The sequence below is a fragment of the Ambystoma mexicanum genome, chromosome 4p, assembly GCF_040938575.1.
Source record: "Ambystoma mexicanum isolate Mex_15411 chromosome 4p, UKY_AmexF1_1, whole genome shotgun sequence".
Lineage (NCBI taxonomy): Eukaryota > Metazoa > Chordata > Amphibia > Caudata > Ambystomatidae > Ambystoma > Ambystoma mexicanum.
The window spans coordinates 1,115,547,404-1,115,558,903 of record NC_090927.1 but is presented as its reverse complement, the minus strand read 5'-3'; positions in this window follow the sequence as shown (position 1 = coordinate 1,115,558,903).

Genomic DNA, 11,500 nt, shown 5'->3' with positions numbered 1-11,500 from the left:
ATTTGGCTTCTTCTGTTGGTTCTTGCAGTTGTGATAAAAAACGGTTAGCAGCAGCAACAGTCTATGTTCCAATTCATCGCCACAGGAGGCGCCTGCGTTAAGCTTCCAGATTCTTGTACGTGGGTCTACCACTATTGTTGTGATTTGCCCGTTTTCTGTACATGTCTGGTGCAGTAATTCATCAATCCTGTGACATTACATATGTGAGTGCTGTGAATCAGCTAGTTGCACTTGAGGGAAGGCCGGGCCATGATAGGTGTATGATATTGTGTGTGGTCCGGGCCGCCGCAAACACAGCCAGCACCATCAGGTGTTTGGAAAATTGCTAAAATGAGCAAAAGTCAGACTCATGCACTGTTATGAAAGCAAGTTGCTCCCCAGTCTAGCCTTAGGTTCATGTCCATAATAAACTGTAAGGCAGTCTGCAGAAAGTATGGAAATAAATATTGTTTCTAGCTGATAAAACCTGAGTCCATTGTCTCGCAAAATGTCTGCCCTTCTCGTGAGAGGGGTGGGGAGCGGTTACTCACTGGTTATACACACAGAAGGGCAGTCCAAAGAAAACAGCCTCTACCCATGGATTATAATAAGCTTCCAGTGCAGTTTATTTTAGCCCTGTGAGAAGTGCTCTTAGCTATTACAATGACAGACTCTGCATACATTATTTGGGAAACTGACCCAAAGGACATTGTCTTAAAAATAAAATATGAAAAGGAATTACAATGCAATTGATTCCTATTTGTTTTCCTTGCAGCAATATTGAAATGCGAAACAGATAATACATAGTATGGCAGTACCAATCTCTGGTTTAGCAGAGGAATTGTTCTTCATCACTCAGATGTAGATACAGATGACAGTCTTCAAGTCCAAGTATTATGGGGCTCATTCCGAGTTTGGCAGAGTGGTAAAAATAGGCAGTAATTCCATACTGCCACTGTTTTTGGTGGTAATGGAATTACTGCTTTTTTTTAACCGCACCACCAAATAACGAGTTTGACATTGTAGTGGAGGATTTACCCCGACCATCATGCTGGATGTAAATCTTCCATTTTAACGGCAAACATCTGTTTTATCACCACAGCATAACTATCACTTAAGGTAATTCCATCAAACTACCCATGGAGTCCAACGGACTTTGCAAATGGGGTGCTACCACCACTTGGAATCCCAAGGTAAACCCACAAGACCAAGGGGGGTTAGGGTTACTGATTTTGGCAGTAATTCAGCAGATTTCCCTTGGCTTGTGATGATGAATACACTTAAATACAAATGCTGCCATCAGCATTTGTGTTCTTTATATTTTTTTGAATGAGCTTCTCCCCATCGTACATGCCTTAATGGCGGCATCACTTTAACTGGCGGGCATTCTGCAGCTGGCTTAGTGACCTAATACGCACACAAAGGGCTTGCTGCACAATGATGCATGGCACCTAATTCATTTGTGTGCAGAATACCAGGGTCAACCAGCACATAGTGGATGCAAAGGCACAGACCTCTTTAATATATGGTACCTATTTCAAAATACAACTACTGTCTTTGCCTTTGAAAGAATGCAAAACATTTTAGATTCTTCGCAAATGCAAAGCCTGATGGCGTTCCCAATGTCTTTTAAATTGCTGCACATGGGGTAGTGTATGAGCTCCTGTGACGAATTGGATTCTGCTTTGCAAGAGTACAATGATGTGTAGGGGTAAAAATGCCCACTCATCGCTCACACTTCAACAAACCAAATGCCAACTCAATCATAAAGGTGAAACATGGACAGTTAAGAGATACACCTTCTTCGCCTTTTGTGGCCGAGGAAGGCTATGCTCTTAGGAGGGGTATGAATGTGAACCACTAGTGACCCAAACAACACAGTAATACAGTTCAAAATAAAGGGGATGTCCAATCAAGGTTCTATAAAAATATATACACTTTAATCAAACACACCATCTGCAATAGAACCAGCTAGAAAACACTGTACACAAATCTCCTCTGTGGAAAAACAGAGAAGGTGCAACATAGCGCGAAGAAACACGCTGAAGAAAATAGCGTGAATATAGGAGGAAAAATACCAACCACAAAAAAGAATATATCTTTGGGTGAAAGAAGGTGCAGTAGGGAATTAACCAGTCTCTATGAACCAAGCAGACCAAAGTGGCAGTTAGCGGTCAACAGTAACTTATTTTGGTTTTTTGGTGGGTGGACAGTGTTGATGTGAGCAGATGGAGTTCATTTCAGGTACAGTGTTCGTGTGGGCGCAGGCAGCAGGTATGCATCGAGAAGGGGTGAATGTGGTTGTCTCTACGGTTTGAATGGGGGTTTTCACCAGGATCTCTTTGCGGTGGGGTGCTGGAAAGGGTCCATGTGTGAGGCTGCAGTGGTGCGAGTTGGCAAGTGATGGTTGTCGAATTGGTGATCACGTGCTCCAATGTGCAGATAGGTGAAGCGGGCCATTCGAGGTTGAGTTGGATACTGGCGTTGGGCAGCTAATTTGAGCCTAGCAGGTGATGTGATCAGCAAGGGCATGATGCAGCGTCATGCTGGTTCGAGATGCTGATGATAAAGTTGAAATGGGTGGAGCAGCGCAAAAGACAGTGCTGGTGCATTCCCTCTGGTTCTATGAGCGGTGAAGATGGTGTGACTGGTTTTTGCAGCAGAACAGGGAGCATCAGCTGTTCTGGTCCTCCAGATGCTGTGATGCCCACTCAGGGGGGCTCAAGTACAGCATGGTTCCATTCAGCTTTAGGAGATTTTGGCGCAGAGTGTCAGGTCCTAGTCCACGGCAAAGGTCATCCCAAATATGTGCTCTGGGAGTGGGTAGAGGGGGAAGAGCTCTCTACTGCATTGGGCTGCTCCCTCTTCACCTGAGGCCAATGGTTTGGTAAAGTACAATTCCCCCAAAAGAGGTCCAGAAAATCCTTTATGTGTGTTGTTTCTGAGCAAGTAAAAAAGAAGAGGTGGGAGACTCCTTCTTTTAAAAGACTGCAGGTGATTGGGCTAAAGCTAGCTTGTTTTAGTGGTCCAATCCCTGTTCTTGAAAGATGTGGACATTGCCCTTTTGACATCACACCCAAAGTGCTTAACTCTAGAAGAAGTGGAGGGGACAAGAAGCAGAGAGGCAGAGAAAAACAACATGGTGGAAGTCTCCCTCCACTGAACAGATCACTCCTGACTACTCTAACCACGTTCCCTCCATTCTCATGATGATGAAAGGCCTTTAAAAATGCAGCACCCTGGTGTGAGGCTACTCTCTATGACTGGGTGTGCTCCATTGAAGGCTGGGCTCTGGGCAGCTGCCGCTGTCTGACTGTCCCAGGTGGAGGGTATTACCTGCCCACACAAAGAGATCAAAGAAGAGGCATGCCCATTCAAGTTCCTAGACTGTCATTTGGCAGGCTCAGCCTTTCTGACCCAAATACACATCACCTGCCACAACTGAACTTTGCTCACAGTAGCTGATACGTGTGTGATATCAAATTGGATGAAGCTATGATGATCTCATGCACAGCTTTATTCTAAGACTTTGGCCTGCCACCATCATGCAGTACTTATGATCATCATTGGTATGGTATGGGGAGATTATCTTAAATGCAGCCCCTGCACTGCAGAGACTTGGCTGTTGCTGCTGCTGTCAAATTGACAACTGTGGCCTCTGAATGTGCTCTGTGCCACTTGTAGAGCAGGTACTGCAAATCAGGATACTGATGCAGTGGGACACCAAACCAAACCATGCATTATGGCATGGAGTTCATGAAAGGGGAATCTGATCAGCAGTATACCCTTTCAGAAATGGAATTACCCACATAATTTTATTAATTCATAAAAAAAAGTCAGGGCTTCTGATATGGCAATTCCTCACTGCGCCCTGTATTGTTTCATGTACAGTCTTATTAAAGACTTTAGGGTGACATCAACATATGTCACAGAATGTATGTCCCTCAATGGGTGCAGGAATTCCGATCGGTGCATGGAAACCAATGCTTTTTCATCCATCCGTCTGTATGTCTGTCTCAGGCAAGGTGTGGGGTTACAGTGCTTGGTTTACGCACGTTGCTCCCCATATACGTGGGAAATAGTTAGGCTCATCAAATAAAAAATGCACCTGTAGCGATTGCAGAATGCTGTGTAAGTCACATCATCAATGAGACTCACACCATTGCCAGTGCAAGTATAAGTTGATTTTTGTATAACTGATTGCAGTCCTTGCCGGCTTTTTCTTCCTAATTTTTGGCGATTTCTAAGTGCAAAGTTTAGTTATTCATTTACCTAGATGCTGCACCCTTAAGTGTTTATTGCGGCTGCTGCAATATTTTATTCGAATTATCTTTTTTAAGAAAACACTCATATAGAGTGCGCTTCTGGCAAGAAACAGTATCGTCACACCAACAAGATTACTTCTTAGATAGTATTTATTTTTTGCATTAATGTCATGCACTTTCCTTCTTCATACATTAGTTCGCATCCTAGTATATTTTTTCTCTCAACACGTGTTTCCCCACGTCTTATGCACGTGGTTCATCAGGAGAGATGCTAAATTTCTTAGTCATCTAGTCATATTTCTAATTTATTATTCCTTTTTCATTTTTATCTCTTTCATTTATTATATAGGTATATTTCAGCTGGTTTCTCTCTGCCGCTCTCTCTCCCGCTCTCTCTTCCACGCTCTGTCGAGAGAATAAATATACTAGTATGCGAATCAATGTATGAAGAGAGAAAAAATATACTAGGATGCAAACTAATGTATGAAGAAGGAAAGTGCATGACATTAATGCAAAAAAGAGGAAACAAATATGAATATGTGAACTAATGTATGAAGAAGGAAAGTGCATGATACTAATGCAAAAAATAAATACTATCTAAGAAGTCATCTTGTTGGTGTGACGATACTGTTTCTTGCCAGAAGCGCACTCTATATAAGTGTTTTCTTAAACAAGTATAAGTTGATATAGACAGAGAGAGAAGAAAGATTAAATAGAAAAAGAAGTTCAATGAACATGAGGTAGAGGTATTGATAAATGACATGGACGACCTGGAGAATGAACTTGCATGTGAATCACCTCTCTAAAGGTCAAGGATGATGGCTTATGACAAGAGTGGAAAACAAAGGGGGGCTCCAACCACATATCAATTTGTTGACACTACTATCCTACATGTGTGTCTACTGCGTTGTATCAGTTCATTACATGTTCAAGCTAAGTATCCCATAGTGGAATAGTTTGTTTATGGTTTAATCCATGCACATATCTTGAGGCAACAATTTTATGCTAAAAAAAGATGTTTTATTCTGTAGCTTATGCCCAGAAGCTAGGCAAACATCTATGGTATTCATGTTTCATCAAATGGAAACAATACAAATAGCATAATCATTAATCCAGTAATAAGTCAAGAAACCAACGTCTGCATCAATGGTGTGTCAGTACTGTTTGTGTGGTCAATATTACATCATATTTAAACCATGTTGTGAACAACAAAAAAAAGAGTGACAATGTTTACACATGGAGTATACAGTGGTGTGCAAGGGGCACACAGTAATTGTACACATATTTCCTTAAAATGATTTAGGGCAGAAACATGCGTGGGAACTGTATCTGAAAAAAAGTTATTGCTAGTCTGTTAATTGTAAGATAGCTTTGAGTCTGAGACTGGCTACAGTAACCAGCTTGGGGGTGGGTTAGATATTCCCACAGAGGACCAAACCGTTGGTTGTAGCTCGTCTCCTGACATAGTTGTCGCAATCAATTGGTTGGCACCTTGCATGTTGAACAGGGTGGGTCCAAGAATTATGTCACTTATCTGGTCTTCTGTGAAGCTTAATGTGTGTTCCATGGTGGAAAAAAGGGGGGGGGGGACGTGCCGTCTGGTAGTGTTGGTGTTGGATTACACAAGTTAGTTACAGGTGCAGGGAGGCGGCAGCAGTCCCTAAACCCTACAGTTCAGTTGTCTGGCAGTTCCAGATAGAGTATAACAAATCAAGACACTGTGAGTTTAAGGTAGTAACCTTGGTTGGCAATCAATGTCATATTTAAGATCATAGATCCCTAATGCAGCTAAGCTGCAGCTTGATAATATGTAACAGGAGGGATGGCCCTAAAATCTGGAAGGAAGTAGAGCCATATTGAAGTGGAAAACAAACGGAGGCTCCAACCACATATCAATTTGTTGACACTACTATCCTATTTGTGTGTCAACTGCGTTGTATCAGTTTCATTACATGTTCAAGCTTCAAACGTAAGCTAAGTATCCCATAGTGAATAGTTTGTTCATGGTTTTAATCCATGCACATATCTTGAGGCAAACAACTTAATGCTCAAAAAAGCTGTTTTATTCTGCAGGTCATGCCGAGAAGCTGGGCACACATCTATGATATTCATGCTTCATCAATTGAAACAATGCAAATAGCATAATCATTAGTCCAGTACTAAGTCAAGAAACCAACGTCTGCATCAATGGTGTGTCAGTACTGTTTGTCTGGTCAATATTACATCATATTTAAACCATGTTGTGAACAACAAAGAAAAGAGTGACAATGTTTACACATAGAGGATATAGTGGTGTGCAAGGGGCACACAGTAATTGTACACATATTTCCTTAAAATGATTTAGGGCAGAAACATGCTCGGGAACTGTATCTGAAAAAAGGTTATTGCTAATCTTTTCATTGTAAGCTAGCTTTGAGGCTGGGACTTGCTATAGTAACCAGCTGGGGGGTAGGTTAGATATTCCCACAAAGGACCAAACCGTTGGTTGTAGCTCGTCTCCTGGCGTAGTTGTCACAATCAATTGGTTGGCACCTTGCATGTTGAATATGGTGGGTCAAGAGGCCACACATATTTTAAAAACAATACCCAGCAACAGCGAAAAAAGCTGGTTTGACACCAAATGATGGGCCTGGTCTCCTATCCTTTAATTGTTAAAAAGTTCCTGGTTGGGGACTCTTTTTGGGCCTCTTAACCAAGACCTGAGCACTTGATGAACCAATGTTCCATTCCCTCTAAGTCTCTAAGTTTTGGCTCAAAGCTCAATTGTCCTAAAAAGGAAGTGTGAGAACTGTAGCCTTCTGCGTGCCCTCAATCATTCAGTCTTTTGCAAAAAGTATCCTTCTAGCTGAAATAGGTGACCCTGCAGACAAGGCTGCAGATCCCTAGATGTCACATAAAGAACCCTACACGAACTGGCATTGTATGTTCATGTTACTCAGCAGTTCAGAACAACCTACATCATTATCCATATGCATTGGCCATTGATTGAAATACTTGATCAGAGACTGTTCTTCTTTAATTTAGTAGCTCCCGGCTCTGAAATGAACTGGGAAAACAACCCACTGAGGGTGTCATTTAATGGCTATACCTCCTCCACAGGTAAACCAACATATTCGTGAAGATAGCAAGAGACCCCTTGGTTGACATCCTTGAGAATTAACCTGCCTTTTGGATCTACCTCTGAAATCTCTCACATGCACAAAGAACTCTAGGGGGACTCTGGCTGCTCTGATCAAGTACCTTGGCCACAGATTCCATCTGTGAAGTGTACAAGACCCTCTTCTAGAAATGACTGGCTTCCCTCTAGTCATATCTGATAGCAGGGCAGAGCCAGAAGAGGGGAGTCCTTCCCATGCTACAAAGATAGCAGACTTTAATTTGGCTGACTGCTTCCAATTCTCCACAGTGCTAATAGGAAGACTGCAACACAACTGGAAAGGACGTATCAGGGTTCTTTCTTTCCAATGGCACCCTCTTCAGAAAAGTGTATCCCATAAAAAAGGAGGAGTGGGCCAGTTCATGGTAGGATACCCAAGTACCTGTGTTTCCATAACTGAGAGGCACCTGTAGGTTAGGGTCCCTTAAGTCAGTCTGTGCAGTATAAAACTGCCTCCGGATCAAAAATTAAAACAACATTTAATTGAAATGGCCTATCATGGGCATGTCCACTACACAAAACAAGACAAATAAATAATCAAAGGAAAACCCATTTAAATGCTTTTAAGGGAAATGGCCATGTTGAGTTGGACATTCTCTGTAATGACCTTTATTAAAATGGCATAGATCCAAATTATCCTCTTGTGGGGAATAAAGGTGAGTGAGAACAGCCCTAAAACAAAGAAGCACATTTCCTATGGGTTCCGACAGAAGACTAGAAAAAAACAGATTTTCCAGAATGATCTCAGAGCTCTTATTCTGGGACGGGCAACCCTGGCATGGATACAACTAAATATACCAAACACCACCCATCTAGTCAAGCGACTGGAGAATATCTACATAAGAGTAGGTGTTTCTGACTTACCTTCCTTCTAACATACAACAACCCTGCACTTTACAATCCCCTCAGAACTATCCAAAAGGGGTTCAACATATTGACATACTATATCCCCTTGTTGCACCTTCCTGTTAACATTGTATTACTATTGTGCCAGCCATAGTGTACTTCCCCTCACACTCACTCAATGGTGATCAGAGCTGGGGTCTGCTCACCCATCGGGCCGCTGAGCAATGAGTCAAAGCACCCATTCAAAGAATGCTTATAAAATAGTGATAACCTCAGGGGCAACTGATGCTGATCAAATGCACAGGAGAGGGTTTATATGCAAAGAAAGTGACAAGCAAGAAAGGCAAGCACACTTTAGCAGATAACTAATGTGTTACATTTACTGTGCACAACACTTACATTTCTCTCTCTTTGCTTTGATGCTAGCATTCTTCGGTAGGGTACAGACTACTTTTTTAGTCTTAGGTCTGTATTTGTCACTTTCACTCATTCAGCGAGGCTGATGCCCTCTTGGTTCTGAAGAAGAACCTCCTTAAGCTACTCCAGAAACAGCTCAGGAATAACAACTTTGTCAAAATGGGTTCACCTCAATTGGCAGGTTCTTAGATGTTGCGCATTGAATAGAAATCTTATTCTGGTGAAAATACATTTTAAAAAATCAAGAGAGACTCATTTACTGGTTCACTGGTATGCCAATGTAATAAGAACATGCCACCTAGCTATATAGAACTGGTTTGATGAAGAGTGGGTAGCCTATCAAAATAGGTTAACGTAACAACCCTAATGTACTCTACAAATGAGAATTACTGACAGTTTACTGATCATATTAGAATTGTTCTTTATAATTGTTCATTCATAACGCGCTTAATACCAGATATTGGTTTCTAAAAGCAGAACTGGGATTCGAACCTGTGTTGTGGTGCGTTGTCTTGCTTCCAAGACACACGTGTTGCCCCCTGAGCTATCCCCCCTCGCCAGCATATACGTTTACCATGCTTAGTGTCTTTGCAGGATTCGAGAAGGCTTGCATGAGCAATACCAAAAAACACGGTGGCATTGTGAACATCTTCATAGTACACCTACCTAGATCTCATGTTAAACCTATCCAGCGGAGATGCTCATGTCTCTCTCAAAATCCCTAGCCAATGTAGCAAAAGTGGCTGACCTTGCTCCAGGAAATAATTAATAAGCACTGTTTAAAAGAGGTGGCAGAAGAGATGGCAGACAGAGAACCAGATTGCTATACCTAGGTTATCCTGTTTCAATGTTTATTTTTGTTCATTTCTGGTGGTGTTTGTCCAGGGTTTTCAAAACATTTAAAACATCTGTGTTTTCAAACAATCATCATTTTTGAGTGTACACGAAACTCGACCTTTTATTGCTGCTTGTATAATTTTTTTGACACCCAGATTATACTGATGCAGCACTAGCTCTCTCTTTGCACTTTTGGACTTGTAGACCCGGATTTATAATGGAAAAGGAACATTTTATTTACAAAACTGCAAGGGTTCAAAAAAGGACTTGATTGGCTCCAGTTGCCTGACAAAGGGCAAGGTAAAAGTTCAAAATAATTTTTCAGTAAAATCAAATACATGGACGACTTAAAATTAAAATAAATCATAGTGTACAGGTGAGGAAGTGGAAGGAACATGGGGGACAGAGGCAGGTTCATCGATATATCTCAATCTTCCACAGCTGTATGCAGGACTAATAACTGACATACCTTTTCTTAAAACACACTTGTGAGGAGCTATGCCTCTCATTATTCAGATTACAATGAAGCCATTGATAACAATATAAATGTTGCATATTTACTAAGGGAACAGTTAAATAATTTCTGAAACCATCAAAAAATCTGGATATCTTTGAGAGGAAGCTTACAGGGAACAATCGGGACCGTTTAATGAATTTTATGAGTAATAATTAGCTAGAGTGTATAGGGTATTATTTAATATTTTATGGTGGGTTGGGGGTTTGTCATGTCCTATGCCTTGTGTTTATGTTAGATTAATGTATAACTATAATGTTATACCATCAATTAGTTATTAGTTGATTAGATGATCTACTAATGTTTTGACTGTTCTATTGTTATTGGATTAATTGATTATTGTTTTAAATTATGGTATTTAAGTTATATGCTGAACATGTTACTTATGTAATGCCTGGTTGATGTGTTAATGTTATTGAAAATCTAAATAAAGAGTAAAAAGAAAAAATCTGGATATGTAATGTAATGGGGACTAGGAATTCCAAATCACACGCACAACTCTGCTAGTCTTTAACTAAAGCGTGCAATCATATTTTGCTGAAAACATTGCATTGTGGGAAAATAAGTGGCATTAAATTGGTCAATTTCCCCAACACTAGGGTTTGATGGTGCAACATTGGAATAATATGTTCCATTTGATCAAGTAGTCTTTTCAGATCTTCTGCAACTGGCTTGATGAGGTTTTTAAGCCCTGTAGATGGGGAAATTCAATAATTAACACTACATTTCTATTTTTTTAAACAAATGTATTGTCCGTAAAATAAATATTTATTAAGGGGAGCATGGCATATGGTCTATTTCAGTTTGGATCTTCTTCAAGTTACACAATGTTTGAACATGTCCACTAGATGACAGTGATGACTTTGCTTTTAATTTTCAATTCAATGCAAGAATCCATGTGTGAACAAGTCAGCACTGCAATCTACTGCACTGATTGACATTATTGGTTAAACCCCTAGAAGGGAACATTGATTCTAGTGGACATTAATCAAATTGAATCATATTTTATTGAAATTCAAAAAGCCTATTTACAACTTTTTCAATTCAGAGAGAGCATTCTCATTGGACAATCTGGAGGTTATAAAAAATTATACTGCCTACAGATTGTTTTAAATGCTACATTCCATGGCTACCTGAAGTGAGGGGCGTACCCAGAGACAATTTCCCGTGACTACCGAAGTGAATTTTTGTACTGAGAACCTCTGTAAACCCATACCTACACCATATCTTGTGAATAGGGACATGGATTGTAAAGGTTTTATAGACCTCGCCCTCAGCCGTACCAGGAGTTATGGATCCGTATATCTTGCTAAAGGCCTTTCCTATGCTGTGCTGTTGCCATTTTATGGCACTTTCAAATGTGTTTCCTTTGTGAGTCCTTATTTTAAACCTAACATTCTACCCTTCTTGGGTGGAATGTTCTAATAATAATAATGCTCCCCTCCTAGGGGTATTACCAGGTGGTAATGTACCTGTTGGCTGTTC